The 19299-nt window shown below is 41.5% G+C and overlaps 1 protein-coding gene across 2 annotated transcripts in view; it reads right to left on the bottom strand.

Annotated features, from left to right (window-relative positions):
- SPIN1 (spindlin 1) overlaps positions 1-19299 on the bottom strand; it is a 76271-nt gene that overhangs the window by 51625 nt on the left and 5347 nt on the right. Inside the window, exon 1 of one of the 2 annotated variants that reach the window (XM_021694451.2) lies at positions 11944-12037. The exons of the other annotated variant lie outside the window; for it this stretch is intronic. The gene's annotated coding sequence lies outside the window, so the exon portion shown is untranslated. Of the gene's footprint in view, positions 1-11943; positions 12038-19299 lie in introns of those variants that run through there. 2 annotated transcript variants of the gene reach the window in all.

Genomic DNA, 19299 nt, shown 5'->3' with positions numbered 1-19299 from the left:
GGGGTGGGTGCAGGTTTCAGGAGAGGGTGTGGAGTGCAGGTGTAAGCAAGTTAGATAAGGAGTGTCAGCGCCACACTGGTTCCCACAGATGGCCTTTTTTCATGCTGGGGGGCAGAGGAGGGAAATGATGCCTGCCAGCTCCTTTGTTCGGTGGGGGTCCCCTCCCTATGATCACTGTCTCCCTGGGCCACACTTCAAGATAGGCAAATCACTCTCCCAGCTGCCACCAGTGTTTTTCAAACTGCTAGTTCTATGCCACATCTGCTCAGGCTGCTGCCGGTCAAGCGATCTCTTTAAGGATGGGGGATTCAGTTTACTAACGCCCTCTCCCTCTGGGTTCTGAGCTGATTCTGCTGATTTTTAGAATTCCAGGCTTTAAGTCCTGCTGATTACAAGAACTCACAAATTCGGGCCCTCTTGCTTTCAAAGGCAAACGTTACAGGGATTCATCCTCCCCATTCCTGGGCTCCCTGGTATGAAACTGTTTACTGCCCTTCTCCTTCCCACCAGCTCCCTCCACACCTCAAACGGCCATAGTCTGTTTTGCTCCCAGACCACATCTTCACCTTTCCTACCTTCTTTGATGGGGCATTTTTGCTACCTTTAGTTGTGGAGCTTGTTTTGCCAGTCTTCAGATCATTTTCTCGGTTATTTAGGCTGCTGTGTTATCTAGTTGTATCCATGTGACAAGGGAGCTTAAGGCCCTCCTACTCGGCCATCTTGCCAGCAAACCACCAAAAAAGTATTTTTTTACACAAATTTGTACTACTAGAAATAATGATGAAAGAAAATGTACACAAGAAGTAGAATCTATGGTTTCTGTTAAAGAGATATGAGGAATAGAGATGCATCTTTGTTGAAGGAAACAAATAATTTTATCCTTAAGTAAAATAACTATCCCAGAATAAGGGTGAAAAAAGGAGAAAAACAGAACAAAACCTAAATAGATATAGAAAATCTTAGAAGGTTTGTGGAAAAAGGAATTTTAAGAAACATATTTTGTGTGTGGTCAAGCTAAGATTAGGATGGGCCTATTTAAGGTAAAAAAAAAAAAAAAAGAAGAAAGAAAAAGAAGAATTTTATTTTAAAAGTACCCTAGTGAAAGCTTAGAATTTGGCTTTCTGTTAAATGGACAAGCTTCTTTTTAGACTACTGGTCTGCTCTTAATAAGAAATTATAAACAAAGTTTTTTCTCTGCCTTTAACGTAATAACCTACAAGAATAATTTCCTGTGTTCCACACTGTCTTCAACTGTCTTTGACTTCTTAGAAAAATAAGTCTTCTCTACTAAAACAGTTAAATTTTGTGGATGTTTTTTTACATGTACTTACCACTGAAATCTTTTCAGTCATTTTCGTTGAAGGGATAACGAAGTATCGCTTCACACACTACAGTCCTATTTGATCAAATGTTTTAAACCTTTTGACATTTTTTGAAAGAGAATACAAGCGGGGGAATGGCAGGCAGAGGTAGAGGGAGAAGCAGGCTCCCTGCTGAGCATGGTGCCCGATGCAGGGCTCAATCCCAGAACCCTGGGAACGTGACCTGAGCTGAAGGCAGACGCTTACCCAACTGAGCCACCCAGGCAACCCAAGCTTTTAACATTTTTAATAAACTTCCCCAAATCAAATTCTGAACAAAGTAAAAAAAAAAAAATTAATTTAACAATGTAATCTTTTGCTGGTGGAGGGTCTTGCCACAATGTTGATGGCTATTAATCCATCAGAGTGCTGGCAGCTGAAGGCTGGGTGACTGTGGCCGTTTCTGAAAATAAGACAACCGTTAAGTTTGCCACATGAATTGACTCTTCCTTCAGGAAAAAATTTCTCTGTAGCATGTATTTCTCTATAGCATGTGATGCTGTTTGGTAGCATTTTACCCACAGAACTTCTTTCAAAACTAGAGTCCATCCTCTCAAACCCTGACAATGCTTTACAACTATGTTCCTGTGATATTCTAAATCCTTTGTTTTTATTTCAACAATCTTCACAGCATCTTAACCAATAGATTCCATCTCAAGAATCCACTTTCTTGGGGCGCCTCGGTGGCTCAGTCTTTAAGCGTCTGCCTTTGGCTCAGGTCATTCTTTGCTCATCCGTAAGAAGCAACTCCTCATCTGTTCAAGTTTTATCATGAGATTCTAGCAGTTCAGTCCCATCTTCAGGCCACACTTCTGATCCTGATTCTCTTGCTGTTTCCCCCACATCTGCAGTGACTTCCTCCACTGAAGCCTTGAACCCCTCAAAGCCATTCATGGAGTGTTGGAATCAACTTCTTCCAAATTTCTGTTGCTGATGACATTTTGGCCTTCCCATGAATCACAAATGTTTTTTATGGCATCTAGAATAGTGAATCCTTTCCAGAAGTTTTCTTCAGAGAAATCACTGTGTGTGGTCAAGCTAAGACCCATCAGAGAAATCACTATCTATGGCAGCTATAAAACCTTACAAAAGGTATTTCTTCAATAATACTTGAAAATCGAAATTGCTCCTTAATCCAGGATGCAGGATGGATGTTATGTTACCAGCACGAAACATTAATCTCACTGGATATCTCCATCAGAGTTCGTGGGTGACCAAGTGCGCTGTCAATAAGCAGTTACTTATATTTTGAAAAGAGACTTTTTTCCTTGACAGTAGCTCTTATCAGTAGACTTAAAATACTCCATAAACCATGTTGTACACAGACGTGCTATCCCCAGGCTTTGCTGTTCCATTTCGACAGCACGAACAGAGTAGATTTAGCATACTTCTTAAGATCCCTAAGATTTTCAGAATGGTAAATGACCACTGGCTTCAACTTAAAGTCATCAGCTGCATTAGCCCCTAACAAGTCAGTCAGTGGCGTCTGAAGCTTTGAAGCCATGCACTGACTTCTCTCCAGCTATGGAAGTCGTAGATAACACCTTTCACTTTAAGGCTGGTTCATCTATACTAAAAATGTTGTTTAACGGAAGCATCTTCATTAATTCTCTCAGCTAGACCTTCTGGATCACTTGCTGCAGCACTTACATCATTACCTCCTGCTTCACCTTGCACTTTTATGTCACAGAGACAGCTTCTTTCCTGAGACCTCATGAACCAACCTCTGCTAGCTTCAAACTCTTCTTCTGCAGTTTCCTCGCCCTGTTCAGCCTTCTTGGAATTGAAGAGTCAGGGCCTTGCTCTGGGTGAAACTTTGGCTGAATGGAATGTTGTGGCTGGTTTGATCACTTATCCAGACCAAACTTCCTCCGTATCAGCAGTAAGGCTGCTTCACATTCTTAATCACTTGTGTGTTCACTGGAGTAGCATTTTTTTTTAAGATTTTATTTATTTATTTGACAGAGAGAGACACAGCGAGAGAGGGAACACAAGCAGGGGGAGTGGGAGAGGGAGAAGCAGGCTTCCTGCTGAGCAGAGAGCCCGATGCAGGGCTCGATCCCAGGACCCTGGCATCATGACCCGAGCCAAAGGCAGACGCTTAACGACTGAGCCACCCAGGTGCCCCTAGAATAGCATTTTTAATTTCCTTCAAAAACTTCCTTTGCAACCACAGCCTGGTTAACTGGTTCAAGAGGCCTAGATTTCAGCCCATCTTAGCTTTCAACATGCCTTCCTCACTAAGCTCAATCCTTTCTAGCTTTTGAATGAAAGCGAGAGCCATATGACTCTTCCTCTCAGTTGAATATGTAGAGACCATTGTAGGGTTATTAGTTGGCCTAATTTCAATATTGTTGTATCCCAGGGGAGAGCAGGAGACAGGGAACAGCCAGACAGTAGAGCAGTCAGAACACATGAAACATTTTTCGATTAGGTTGACCACCTTATTTGCGCATGGTTTCTAGTGCCCCAAAACAATTACAATAGTAAAATCAAAGATCAATGATCAAAGATCACAAGTATCACATTAACAAAAATGTATGAAATATTGTAAGGATTATCAAAATGTGACACAGACACACAAAGTAAGCAAATACTGTTAAAAAAAAATAGCACCAGGGCACCTAGCTGACTCAATCAGAACATGCAACTCTTGACCTTGGGGTTGTGGGTTTGAGCCTCACAATGGGTATAGAGAATACTTTAAAAAATAAAATCTTTTAAAAAAAAGAAAAGAAAATGGCGCCAAGAGACTCAACAAAGGGTTGCCACAAACCTTCAATCTATTAAAAAAAATAATAATAATACCGTATCTGCAAAGCACAATAATGTGAAGTGCAATAAAACAGGTATGGCCAGCATTTACATGGTAAGCATTATCAAATAAGAAATAATACTAACCCTTCTTTATGTTGCACTTTCATAAATATAAGTATTCTGGAAATTATACGGAAATCTTAAAAATCTGAAATGTTCTGGCACGTTATAAGTCGCAATTCCAACTACTGTCTTACAATACTATATAATACAAAAGTAACCAAACCCCCGTCAATTACCTTCTAATAATGTCTCATCTGACCCTTAACCATCACCAAATTTTAAGTCTTTTATCACAGTTATTGTTTTACTCTGATGCTTTTACAAAACTGTGCCTGCAAAAACGCTTCATCTTCAAGGAGATTCACAGAAAAGACCCTGACAATTACTCTAGGATAAAGATTTCTGAAACTCTCAAAATCATAAAACTGAACTGGGGTAAGAATTTCCAAAACTCTGACGCAAAAACTGAACTGCTAACAAAAGACAAAGAATTACAGAGGACTGAATAAGTTGATAAAGATGATCATGACTTTTATGACTTCATTTAAAACACTGCTGGTTCTTTAATGTTTTGTTTTCCTAATTTAAAGGACTCCCTTTTCTCCTCTCAAGTTATCTATGACTTAACGCCAATTTAGTAATGTATGTCTTTATAACAAAGATTGACAACATATGCTTCTGCAAAAGTTCAGTTAAGAATCTGTTCTCCCAGGTCGCCTGGGTAGCTCAGTCGGCTAAGTATCAGCCTTCAGGGTCCTGGGACTGAGCCCTGTATCAGGCTCCCTGCTCAGCGGGGAGTCAGCTTCTCCCTCTCCCCCTGCTCATGCACACTCTCGCTCAAATAAAATCTTAAAAAAAAAAAAAAAAAAAAAGAATCTGTTCTCCCTATGACAGGAAACAATTAGACAAATCCCTGTCTTGGCTTTTTAGCCTAAAGAGACTTTTAAAGTTCAATCCGAGATTCCCTATGAAAAGTTCCAGCAAAGTAGATTTAAAAAGAGTCTTTATGGCCAAAACACTATTCTTCCTGCACTTATATAAATAATCAAGACAAGTTTATCGGAAACTAGACTTAATCTGCAAAACTAGTCTTACGTTAATTTTAATAGAAATGGAAATGATATAAGGAAAAAACTGTATCAAATAATATGCCTTTATGGATATCAGATTAATCTATTATTTGTTTTCTACCCATGAACTGGGCTGGTTCCAGAATTCTAGTTTCCTCTAATATTTTGCTAGAACTCTCTAACATTTCCAATTTTCTCCCACTTTTTGGACATGGAATCACCATGAAACTAAAATTGGCTCTTTCCTAGAACCATGTATCCTAAAACTGGACAACCTGATAGAAACTTCAGAGGAATCACACTGCTCACGTGTGGACAGTTTTCGTGCCTGTTGCTATGTGGCTGCTCAGAAAGATCACCAGGGACATTATTGCTGCAAACCAGGAGAATCTGTCAGGTTGCCACTATCTGCCCTCACTCCATCTAAAGATACTCAGAACCCTACATTTAGAAACCTCAACTGGCTGCTCATCAAATTCACAAAACAGAATTTATAATTTGCTTGAACTACTAACCTTTGTTTTTTTGTTTCCATAGAAATGCCTCTCATTAAATCACCTAATCGATCTCACCTTACAGAGGCCTAATTTACATGGAAGCCCACCTGCAACACCACCTTCTGAAATACAACATCCTCTCGTTCATCCTGTCCTACGTATTTTGAACATAAGTGTTTGCTTATATGTTCTGTTGTGCTCTATGTAATCATTTAAAAAAAAAATGTAAACTGACTTAGGTAAAACCTCAATCTGATTATAACCCACTTGATTTATTTGACTGGTTAAATCTTAGCTCCTGAAAATCCCGGCTCTGGGAAATTTTTCAATCTTTGGCTACTGTTCTCCTCACAGTCGTCATACAAACCCATCTACTGCATATAATCTCTTGAAGGTTTTAAATGCCTATTGGCAGCCACTCACATGACAAATATCATCCATCAGAATAAACAACTCAATGATATCAACAATAACCACATGAATGATAAAGACACTGACTAGGGGCGCCTGGGTGGCTCAGTTGGTTAAGCGACTGCCTTCAGCTCAGGTCATGATCCTGGAGTCCCAGGATCGAGTCCCGCATGGGGCTCCCTGCTCGGCAGGGAGTCTGCTTCTCCCTCTGACCCTCCCTCCTTTCATGCTCTCTCTATCTCATTCTCTCTCTCAAATAAATAAAATCTTAAAAAAAAAAAAAAAAAGACAGTGACTACACGGACCTCCAGCCTGATGACTCAACTACTGGAAACAGCCAATGTGCTCATTCTTCTGCCTGACTACATCAGCGGTAGTAACTAAGAATAACATTATAATTGTTGGTCATACTCTCAGTCTGCTAAGTAAATGACCAAAAGGGGGGAACTGTTAAAATCAAGGACAGGCAGAGACTAGCCTTGAAGATTCCCTGAGCAGACAGAACCAGTTTAGTCATGCAGGCAAAGCTTAATTCAGCTTACCTGGCAAGGTTAACTTGATCTGGAACATTCCTTTCTTGTGCCTCTGAAAATCACAAGCAAAACTTGAACTGTTTCCCAAGGTTGATATGAGATAACCTCTGATCAATTCCATATCATTTAAGGAAATTCTACTATTGTAACTAACCACTGTGTAAATTAAACAATCATTGCCTTCTCACTATATAAGCTTCTTTATAACAATATACCCCTAACCCTCATTCTATGTTCTGATTTCAGCACTCCAGGTTTGCAAACTGTATCTTTGGTGTGTGCACAACAAACTTTTACTAATTACTACATCAGTTATTCATTGGTTTTACTCTGGCTATTTTGAACCTTTGACAATATCAAAGAACATGATTTTCCAGAAGTGAAAATAGCACAATAAATTCAATGGATGACATTAACAGTAGACTAACCTTGTTAAAAATTAGTGAAGAAAGAGAGATTAGAAGAAAATATCCTGAATGAAGCATGAAGAGGATAAGAAACTGAGAGGGTCTAATATGCTTTCAATGGATTCTGAAAAGGGGGTGGTAGGCAGGCAGCAGAAATACTTTAAAAGATGGTGCCTACACACTTTTCAAAAGAATGAAAAGAACTTCAGTACAGATTTAATTGCACCTACAAGAACAAAATATACATAAAAATATATACCTAGACACATCATAGCAAAACTGTTGAAAACCAAAGATTAAAAAAAAAAAAACCTATAAAAGGAGGAGAAATCAGAGAGGGGGACAAACCATGAGAGACTATGGACCCTGGGAAACAAAATGAGGGTTTCAGAGGGGAGGGGGGTGGGAGAATGGGGTAACTGGGTGACGAGCATTAAGGAGGGCACGTGTTGTGATGAGCACTGGGTGTTATACGCAACTAATGAATCACTGAACACTACATCAAAAACTAATGATCTATACTATACAGTGGCTAACTGAACATAATAAAAAATAAAAATTAAAAAAAAAAAAAAAAAGACAAATTCCAGGCGCCTGGGTGGCTCAGTTGGTTAAGAGTCTGCCTTCAGTTCAGGTTATGATCCCAGAGTCCTGGGTTCGAGTCCCACATCAGGCTCCTTGCTCAGCAGGGAGCCTGCTTCTCCCTCTCCCTCTGCCTGCTCCCCCTGCTTGTGCTCTCACTCTCTGTCAAATAAATAAATTAGATCTTAAAAAAAAAAAAAGACAAATTCCACTCATGGGAATAAATATTAAACTGACAGCTTACTTCTCATAGAGAGAATAGAAACCGAATATGTAATTCAGGAACTTCTTTCAACACCTTAGAAGAAAACCAACAATTTAGGCAATTCAATACACATCAAAATTATCTCTCGAAAAGAAACCAATTTGTGAAATTTTTAGCTAACATAATCAGAGAATTCACTATTAGCAGTCATTCAACAGGTGAGAAACACAAAGAGTGTTCTTCAGGCAGAAGGACAATGTTCAAAGATGGAGGACCGGAATTACAGCAATGAATGAAAAACAATGAAAAGGGTAAATCTAAATGGTTATTGATTATACAAATTAATAATGTCTTAAATAAAATAGATACAGAATTAAAGGAGCACAACAGTGGCATATAAGTGAAAATGAGATAAATGAAGTTTAAGCGCCCAGGAAGAGAAGGAAATAACCAAATATTACATTTTGAGAAGTCAAAAACAACAAGTGTTTTAAATAACTTCCAAGTTAACAACAACAACAAAAAAAAGCATCCAAAGAAAAACAAAAAAGAAGAGAAAAAAAGCCATTAAGCAGGTATAATAAAGAGAAAATACTTAAAATAAAATTTACACCCAACTATGTCAATGATTTTGTTAAGTGACAACAGACCAAGTGTTCCAAATGTTAAGAAACATTGTCAGGCTAGATTGTTTAAATTCCAATGATACATTGTTGACAACAGGTTAATTCAAAATGTAAGTACACAGAAAGTATGAAAATAAAGAGTAAAAAAAGACATACATTACATACATTAACCAGAGAAAATATAGTGCAGCTACATTAATATACAGCTAAACAAACTTTGTCCTAACTATACATTTGTCTTAAAGAGGAACACTTAATAATTTTTAAAAACTCAACTGATGAGGAAGACCTACAACTCTAAACATATATGCACCTAACAACATATCCTCAAAATATATAAAGCAAAAACTATCAAAACTAAGGAGGAACAAATGCAAGATCGCAGTATTAATACATTTCTGTTGCTGAGCAATACAACCAGTAGACTAAAAGGAAAAACTAATAAGGATGTTAAATTCAACATGACTAACCAAGCTGAACTAACATATATAGACACTGCATCCAACAAATACATAAGCACATTCTTTCCAAGCACACACTGGACATTTACATATATTCATCATATGTTGGGCCATAAAGCAAGTTTCAAAAATTTCAAAAGCTTTTAAATAGTGTTCTGACCACAACAGAATTAAGATAGAAATATAGGCAGAGGGGCACCTGGGTGGCTCAGCAGGTTAAGTGTCTGCCTTCAGCTCACATCATAATCCCAGAGTCCTGGGATCGAGCCCCACATCAGGCTCCCTGCTCAGCAGGGAGTCTGCTTCTCCCTCTGCCCTTCGCCATGCTCATGCACTCTCTCCCTCTCTCTCCCATAAATAAATTAAATCTTAAAATATACATATATATATAGGCAAAGCAGAGACGATTCTTAGAGCAGTGAAACCACTGTGTATGACGCTATAATGGTGGATACATACCACATATTTATCAAAACTCATAGAATATACACCAACAACAGTAAATACTAACATAAAACTATGGACTTAGAATGGTGATGATGTGTCAACAAAGGTTCAGTGACTGTAACAAACAAATGTACAATCTGGTGCAGGATGTTGATTATGGGGGAGGCTAGAGGGGATGGTGAGGGGATCAGGAGGTAGAAGAGACTCTGTACTTTCTGCTCAATTTTGCTGTGAACTTAAAACTGCTCTTAAAAATAAAGTATTTTTTAAAAAGATTTATCTGTCAGGTTATATTAAATATGCTTTGGTTACAAACCCCAGAAATCTTAGTTAAGAAAACTTAACCCAAAATACTTCCCACTTCCCACCCCTACCCTCCCACTTCTCTTCTTTTCTCCACCCCACCCCTCCTGCACCTCCCTCTGCTTTCTGCTCACTGTAGACACATAAAAGCCCGGCACTGCAGGAAGCTCCGTCTGGAAACATGATCACTGGCAGGAGGAAGGGGATGTGGCAAATCTCACCACTGCTCTTAAAGTTTATGTGACAAGTCTCTTCTGCTCACATTTCACTGACCAAGATAAATACATGGCCACATCTAACTCAGGAAGCAGGAACCAGATACTACCACACACCCACTGTAGTATCTAAAATTACAAAGACCAACAATACCAAATATCGATGAGAATGTAGAACCACAAGAATGTATTTACTGTAGTAGGAATAGAAACTGGTATATCTACTTTGGAAAAGTTTGGCATTATCTACTAATACTGAACACAGACCTAATATATGACCCAGCAATTCTACTCCTAAGTGTACTGAACACAAAAGTATGCAAGAAACATGTACCTGAAAGTTCACAGCAAGTCCACTCATGTGAGCCCGGTGACAGCCATGAAAATGAGCCTCTTGGATCACCTACCATGGAGAGATGCTCCACTCTGAACTCACCAACACACTCCACACCAGCACCACACTTCCCACAGGCTGCTTCTAGCCAATGACCAGCCACAGGCAGAATACTAAACCAGGCTTATTCCTGCAGGACAAGGGACTCCCGTGACTCCCAACTCTGGCTAGAAGGCTCCTCACTGGCTTTGCTTAAACTTTCTTAGAACTGCACTGCGGTCATCAAACTTTGTCTCCCAAACATTCTTCAGCCCTTCCTCCTCCACATGCAGCAGACCTCCAAGGTGATGACAACGCCCACACATGTACTTCCCCCACTACATCTAACTCTGATCCAAACTTGGGATGCCTGGGTGGCTCAGTTGGTTAAGCATCTGACTTCAGCTCAGGACACGATCCTAGGGTTCTGGGGTCAAGCCCCATATCGGGCTCCCTGCTCAGTGGGGAGTCTGCTTCTCCCTCTCCCTCTGCCCCTTCCCCTCTGCTTGTGTTCTCTCAAATAAGATCTTTTAAACAAACAAACACACCTGATCCAAATTTGTTGTCCTCTGGTTCTTGGGAGACCTGAACTAACAGTCTCAAACTGGGAACATCCCAATTTTTATCAACAAGAGAATGAAAACCCATGAATAGTACAATTCATACATGAAACTACAACTCTAATGACCACATAAATGAAATTCACGATGAATAGTTCCACAATTAGTGTGTCACAGACCATGAATGTGCCACTACCTCTATACATTTCACACACACACACAAAACAAAGAAAAAGCAAGACTCTGAAGTCAACAGTCCTCAAACAGAGGGTAGATCTACTATTAACTCAGATTAAGCTATTTAGAGCCAATTGTTACTATGTTAGCCAGAGCCCTCCTCTTGCCCTCCTCCAACCGCCCACCCCCAGAATTAACCAATTATAAAAGACTGCTGTGACTCTAACATACTATTATGCAAATACTTAAAAGCATAGATACAAAGACATACAAACATCTTAAAACACACACAGAACGTAATTCTATAACTTGCTTCTTACTAAATATTTTGTTTCCCACAGAGTATAGTAAAATTTTCCTCTTATCTGTAATAGTGACAAGACATTCCAGCGTATCGATAAAAAATTCACTTATTTTGCCCTAACCCCAATATTGGACAGGTATTTCAAATTTGTCATATCACAAATACTACTATCATGAAAAATCTTACAAATACAGATTTACAAACTCATACAAATGCATCTATACAACAAATTCGTATCAGTGGAACTGCTAAGCCAAACATATGGACATTTAAAAATGTCTAAATATAGGAGCACCTGAGTGGCTCACTTGGTTAAGTGTCGGACTCTTAGTTTCTGCTCAGATCATGATCTCAGGGTCCTGGGATCAATTCCTGTGTCAAGCTCTGCACTCAGCAGGGAGTCTGCTAGAGATTCTCTCCCTCTGCCCCTCCCCTACTCTCTCTCTAAAATAAAATCTTTTTTTGAAAAGTATCTCAACGTAATGAAACTACTTTCCAACAAGGTTCTACCAAACTACAGCCCCACCAATGACATAATTTATTGAAAAACTATATATACTTTAGGTGAATCTTACTTTATTAGACTAATACCTTAGAAATTATGAAAAGTGGGCTGCCTGGGTGGCTCGTTCAGTTAAGCATCTGCCTTCAGCTCAGGTCATGATCCCAGGTCCTGGAATCCAGTCCCACATCGGGTTCCTTGCTCAGTGGGGAGTCTCTGCTTCTCCCTCTGCCTGCTACTCCCCCTGCTTGTGCTCTCTCTCTCTCTGTGACAAACAAATAAATAAATAATCTTTAAGGAAAAAAATTATGCAAAGTAATTATAAATGGAAACACATAGGATCGCTTCTGTCTTTCACTGAGTCAATTTAAAGGAAAAACTTTACAGAATTAAACAATACCGGGGTAAACCAAAGAAATTACTGGTAGATGCAACCCAAACATTAATTCTAAATTAAAACAAGACCATTCCAGGGCACCTGGGTGGCTCAAGTCGGTTGAGCGTCCAACTCTTGATTTCAGCTCAGGTCATGATCTCAGGGTCGCAGGATGCAGCCCCATGTTGGGCTCCATGATCAGCTGGGGGGGGGGGGGAGTCTGCTGGAGATTCTCTCTCCCTCTCCCCCTGCTTGCTCGCTCGCTCTGTCTAGAAAAATAAATAGATCTTTAAAAAAAATAATATGGGACACTTGGGTGGTTAAGCGTCTGCCTTTGGCTCAGGTCATGATCCTGCTCAGCGGGGAGTCTGCTTCTTCTGCCCCTCACCCCACTCATGCTCTCTCTCAAATAAATAAAAAAGGCTTTAAAAAAAATAATAAAAGAAAAGAAAACAAGACCATTCCACAGACATGCCACCCCAGGAGCCAACTATCATTACTGCATTTACGGATCCTGCAGTTCCCACTGATAAGAGTGACCAGAGCTCTGTAGGATACTGGGGCTCCCTTTGCAACTGCAATATAAGGCATAACCTCTGATTCCTCCCAGGATGGGTGAGCAGGTCTTTCACAACAAAGCCACTCCAACATTCCGATCTCCCTAAGCCTTCCTCCATTATATACCAAGACAGTTCTGTCATCTCAGCTTTGCTTAGACAGACGGCCTTTTGATTTGTTTAAGGCAATCAACCAAAACTCTAATCCCTTGAGCTATAAAACTGATCCAGAATGCCCACTTATAAGCCCGTATCAACAAATTCAGCCTAACCCACCTTCGTGTCCCTTCCACCATTATCAAACACCCTTAAGATCCATTCCCACAAATACCCCCCAGGTCCTACCTATACAGTGGCAAACCAGACAATCTTTTGGATCTCATGAGTCACACTCTCTATACCTCCTACTTTGGGGCCCGCTGGGACGATCCTTGGGGAAGAGTAGGCAATTACAGGTTTGCCACGCAAAGGAGATTAAGTTCCTCACGCAGGGGTTGGAAAAGCTGTTTCTACTGGCAAAGGTAGCACAGCAGAATTTAGGTCTCCAGCTTAACTGGAATCTGACCATACGTTTCCTAATCCAATTTTTACAATTCCACTCCTTATCAATCAATGCTCTTGCTTACAAATTTGGAATTCAATTTGCATTTTTTAGGGCAGTCGCAGAAACTTTCAAGTCCCTTATGTGGAACCCCAGTTGGCATTTAAAACCCTGAGCTCATCATTTTGCTTTGTAATGTTTTAACTTGGCTAGATGGAACCACATTCCCCAGAACTTCCTTTCCCGGTTGGTTCTGGTTTGGGCCACAAGGGGGCTCTGGTACAGCGGGTGGGGGGTGCAGCACGTGTGGCAGCACATCTGCAGCCTGCACCCGCGGGCCTTCTGGGTCCCCTCACTGCGCCAGGCAGGGCTGGCCTTGCAAGGCTGCTGCACTGGCCCATCTTTTCCCCAGGTTCCCTGAGAGTCCTACCTCCTGACCGTGTGTGTGGTCAGCTCCAAGACCAAAGTCAGAGGCAAGCGAACGGACACAACTTTCAGTTTGTCCCATACAGCAGACCAGACATAACTACACAGCATCCATCTCTCTCCTTAGACAACTGCCCAGGAGGGTTTGAGCACTCAACAACCCAGGCACTGAGCTGAGAATTAGAAAAGTAATTATAGGCAAAAACAGGAAGAGTCTCTGCTTTCATGAAGCTCAACCTCCTAGAGAAAATGAAAATTCACTAAGTTACATTAATTTACGCTGTAATTTTGAAGTAACGGTAAGGACAGCAGTGTCTCTAATAGGAGAATTTGACTACAGGGAAGTCAAGAAAAAACTCAAGAACTTCAGAAAATTGATGGCTGCTGTAGTGTGTGACGGATATACAAAGTTCTTTAGACCATTCTCTTTATCATGAAAATCTGCGAACTCACGCAGAAAGAATCTCATGAAAAAGTGATGCTGGAGACAAACTCTAAGGGAAGGCTGGGAAGAACTGAAACAGGACCAAAAAACAAAACATTCCAGGCAGAGGAAACAGAACCAGTGCCGCATGCCCTGTGGAGAAGGTGCTAGGCACAGGAGGATGACAAGCGCAAGGAAAACAAGGGCAGATGTGGTGTAAGGTGAGGCTGAGGCGCCAAAGGATAAAAATTATGTATGTCCTTGAGATCATGTTACTAAGTTCAGTACTTAAAGCCATTGAGAGCTTTAAGTAAAAGGGTGACATAATGAGATCCACCTTTTTAAACTCTAATTTTTTTACACTAAACAAATTTCAAACACAGTTATCTTTTACCTACGAATCTCACTGTGTTAAAGCTAAACGTGCACAAATACAAAAAAACATATCCACAAGGTTATTCCCCGCAGCAACATTTATAACAGCAATAGAATATAAACAATCTATGTTCATCATTAGGAAACTACAAGCACAAAAGAATGGAAAAGAGCTTATATAAAACAATCTCCAAAATATATTAAGTAAAAAAGAACAGTGTTGAGTTCTACCATCTGTTTAAAAAACAAAAAGGAAATAAAAATATGTGTCCGTGCTTCTATTTGCAAAAATGAAACACTGGAAGAATAAACCAGAAATAAAAAGGGGGCACCATGGGAATGGTGCAGGAGACAGCAATGGAAGGACTATGAACATACCTTTGTAACACAACTCTGACTTTTGAACTACATATACATTTTACATACTAAAACTTTAAAAAATACATTAAATAAAAAATTAATGCAATCCTTAAAACCTGAAGATTTCATATAAATAAACCAAATCAATAATTAAACTGGTAACAATCAGAAAGAAAATACTTTCAAATCATTTTATAATTTGGAACGTCAACAGTGCATTCTTACGTGGATGCATCTTAAGAACTTTTAAGAACGGAAGAACTGTAATGAAATACAAACCAATACTTTATTGTTACTGGTGTTTTCAAACATTTATATACTGCAGAACAAGGGAAGTAAAGTTGCAAAGAATGCAAATCTTCAACGTTAGACAAAAAAGGATGAACTCAAAGTAAAAACCCTGCAATGGTAAATCTAAATTGAAAATATCGATACAAAATAAAATGTTATGTATTTCCCACATCTGTCCAATGAAAGTAGAGGCATCCCATTAGCAATACGGACACTGCACCAGATTTTGGTATCTAAATTCCATCCCCCAGTAAAAGGAGCTAAAAGAACTGGCTGATCAGGAAAGCACAAAGTCTTAGACATCCAGTATCAGAAAGCAAGAAATGGTTCAAAGATTAATGGGGTGGCATCCAAGGGAAGAGATCCAGCTTGAAGGGACTGCACCATGTCCAAGTGAGGGACAAGCTGAGGAAAAAGAATGAGGACTACTTGATTAAAACACACTGAATACACAAAAATCCATGGGTTCACAGTGGTTTCAAAAGAGAAAAAAGCAAAAAGAAACTCAAAACAACCCAACCCTGTACACAGGAAAAAGGACATTCTGATCACTTGCCAGGACCCAGACTAATTAGTATTAACTAAGACATATAACTAGTTAATATATAAACATACATTCACATATAAATCTATAAACACAAATTCATATATCTAGGACTATGGAATTCATTTATAGATAAAAACACGTAGGCCACAAACAGGTCCAAAAATTACACCTACGCTGTAAGGACAGAACTATAAGCAAACTGAGCAACTTATTATAAAGAAATACAATCTAAGTTAAAAAAAAAAAAGTTGTTCCACCTTTATTTTTATTTAAGCCATTTCTACACCCAACGTGGGGCTTGAACTCATGACCCAGAGATCAAGAGCCACATGCTCTTCCGACTGAACCAGCCAGGCGTCCCTGTCTCATTTTTTTAAAGACATTACTACAGTCTAAAAATACCTAACATGGGATAAAAAAATGCTTTACTAGTCTCTTTATTTACACTGTCAACACTTGGATAAAACAACCATGTAGAACGGATCCTTCTCCGTCCACCCCTTCCGCCCCCAAAACTCAACACATTTAACATTCTAGTGACCCCAGACTCCCCTTGTCCCAGATGACTTCATCCATCACCTCCCACAGCCTGGACTAGACCTGCTCCGGCAGATCTCTTCAGTGCACCTTTCATGCTGCTTAATGCCATCCAATGGCTTTCCCTACACACAGGATAAACACCAGCTGCCTTGATGGGGTATGCAGATTATGTAAAATCTGGTCCCAAATTCATGCTACACACTGGCCATGCCAAACTACACGTGGTGTCAGCAGTGGTAATGTCATCATCACCATCATCGGTACCCAGAGGGCACCTACCACAGAGCCCTAGGGGCTTACACTTGATGAGGTAGGTGTGCTCATCCTGTTCAACAGATAAACACACTCATAGAACTAAATGCTAAGATGGGGCAATCTCTGGTTGGGATTCAAATCCAGGACAGTCTCAAACACCCTCCACATGCCTCTGCTGCTGCTGCCCCTCCACCTGGACTTCTTTGCTCTCCTGCTCTACACTCTTGACCCTGCTGGAGCACTGCCTTCTCTTCCAGATGCCCTCAGCACGAATTCCCACATCACGTGCACGCATACCTTCCCTACCAGACTGTAAGGTCTACAAGGGCAAATCTTTATGTATTAGACGCATACACAGCTCGTTTTAGTAAGAACTTATGGCAATTTTAAAGCCATAAGCACACAACAAAGAATTAAAAATTACACTGAATACTGGAGCACAACTAAACAAACCGTTCACCTCAACATTAAAAACATCATGCTAGTAACTACAGCCAAGTTCAAAAGCAGGAAGAGAAGGAAATCAACAATGACTGGCAGTGGCGGCTGCATTTCAGGACTGCACTGGGAACCCTACAAATCCACTTAATTCTCACCATAGCCTCATGGGACACGTCTCCTCCCAGTTTACAGCTGAGAAATGGCAAGTCCACGAGATGGGGGGGAAATCTGTTGTGTAGCTTCAGACCAGTATCGAGTGGGGCTGGATTTCCACCCAGACTCTCCAGAGCTGAAGGCCATGCCATCTCCATAGCCAACTCCAGAGCCCATAGCCTTTTCACAACACCATAATGTCTGCCAAATCAAACAAAATACTTGGGCAAAATAATTGATTCCCTCTTCCAAGTTCTTCTCATTCAAGGAACAAGGGGGAAAGAAAACATTTAGTTAAGCATCAATAAATAGAAGGAAGTATTTATGTAGACATGTATTAACTGCTCTTTCTCAGCAAATCACGATCCTGCTAACAACTAAACCAGAATACTCAACAGCATTATTTTTAATCTGTAAATAACCCATGTGATTAATTCTTCAGAAACAATATCCTTACCACATATTTTTAATGTACCAGAAAAAACGCTAACAATTAAGGAGTGCAGCAAGTCAAGTTATGAGCGTGTGGGCAATCGGGTGAAGTCACAGTGAAGTGAAAACATTGTCATTAAATTTCTCCACTTACAACTTTAAATTAAAAATTCTCCTATCTTAAGACTAAGCCAGATTTGAGATACCGACCATGAGATGCACAGGCACTCACAAACCACACCAACCTCCCCGTTCACAATGAAGGCACAGGGTACCATTACCTAAGATGCACTGTGAGGACAGCAATGACCAACTTTTCATTGTTACCTGGATTTCATGGGTGCTGAAACAAAACAAAACAAAAAGAGATCTACAGCCAACTATGGAAACAGTACCGCAGTATTTCTCAGAGCTCTAAATTCGACGCACTGAACTCTGACCCTAAGGGAGGACAGAACACTGCACTGTTTCCCAAACTGAGGTGACCAAGGAACCCTTTGCTTTTCCTGTAGCATCTCTTAGAACTACCATCACAAAAACACCATCTTAAGCAACACCACCTCAGATATTCCAAAACTAAATAAATACTGTTACCGTATTCCGAATTGGAAACTGAAGGTACTATCGGAGCAGTACTAGCGAAATTCCTAGGTTCAGCCCAAGTCTTTGAAAAAAAATTCTAAGTCAAACATAAAGAACTAGAAGTCCTTTTCTTGCCCTACCACCCATTTCGCACCATCTTAACATCACTTCGCTACTCAAGATGAAAAATAAATTGTATTTTCTCACAAGAAACTAATACCTACTATCTATAATTTTGACATCAACATAGTGCGACCTTTCCTTGCTATCAAGTCTCGTAACGAACGTTCTGTCTACTCCTGGCGATTACAACTTGGGGGTGTTGCCCATCAACCAAGGCTGGGGAAAGCCTCCCCCTTTCCTCTGACCCGGTCTGGAAGGTCACCACCTCCGAGGGGCCTTCACAAACTCGGCCCGCCCCGGGAACACCCAAGTGCAGCTTGATTTTCATTTCCTAACAAACGCTATGCAGAAGGCAGTGACTGCCCTCTCCGTCCACCCTTCCAGACTGCAGAGTTCCTTCCAGAAAATTCCAACAGAAGAAAGTTACAGGTGCTGGCATTTCGGCAGGCCTGTGGTCCCCGGCTCCTGGCGCGTCACCCGGCTGAGGGTGCCCTGCTCTGCCTCCTGATGTACTCGCCAACACAGCCCCGCAACCCGCGTGTGCCGCCCCAACGTGCACGACTCCCCGTCCAGACCTGGGCCCCGACCACACGGCACACACGCCAACACAAGCCGCTGCACCAGCAGAGCGGGGCGCCCACCTCGCGGCCGTTTCCACCGCGGCCCCCCGAAACCGGGTCCGAGGAGGCGCGCGAGGCCACCCCGGGCACTGCGCAAGCTTCCGCGTCGTGCGGCTCATCCCGGCGCCTCGGGCGCAGCGCGCTCAAGGTCACCCGGGATGCGGGGGCGCGCGGCGCGATGGGCAGACCCTGGCTGGGGCAGGAGGCAGGGGCGACCCGGGCCCGCAGGGAGGGAGGACTGGCGGCCGCCCCGCCCCGCCCCTCCCCCACCGCCCCGCCCCGCCCGGGGGTCCCGTCCCCCGCCCCGCCCGGCGGGTTATGCAACGCTCCCGCGCCCCGCCCCCGCCGCCCCCCGCCCGCCGGCGCCCAGGCCTGCGGAACAAAGCGCGCGGGGCCCGCGGC

The sequence above is a fragment of the Neomonachus schauinslandi genome, chromosome 13 (genome assembly GCF_002201575.2).
Source record: "Neomonachus schauinslandi chromosome 13, ASM220157v2, whole genome shotgun sequence".
NCBI classification, from domain to species: domain Eukaryota; kingdom Metazoa; phylum Chordata; class Mammalia; order Carnivora; family Phocidae; genus Neomonachus; species Neomonachus schauinslandi.
The sequence above is the reverse complement of the archived record's forward strand: the minus strand, read 5'-3'. Positions and strand labels throughout refer to the sequence as shown.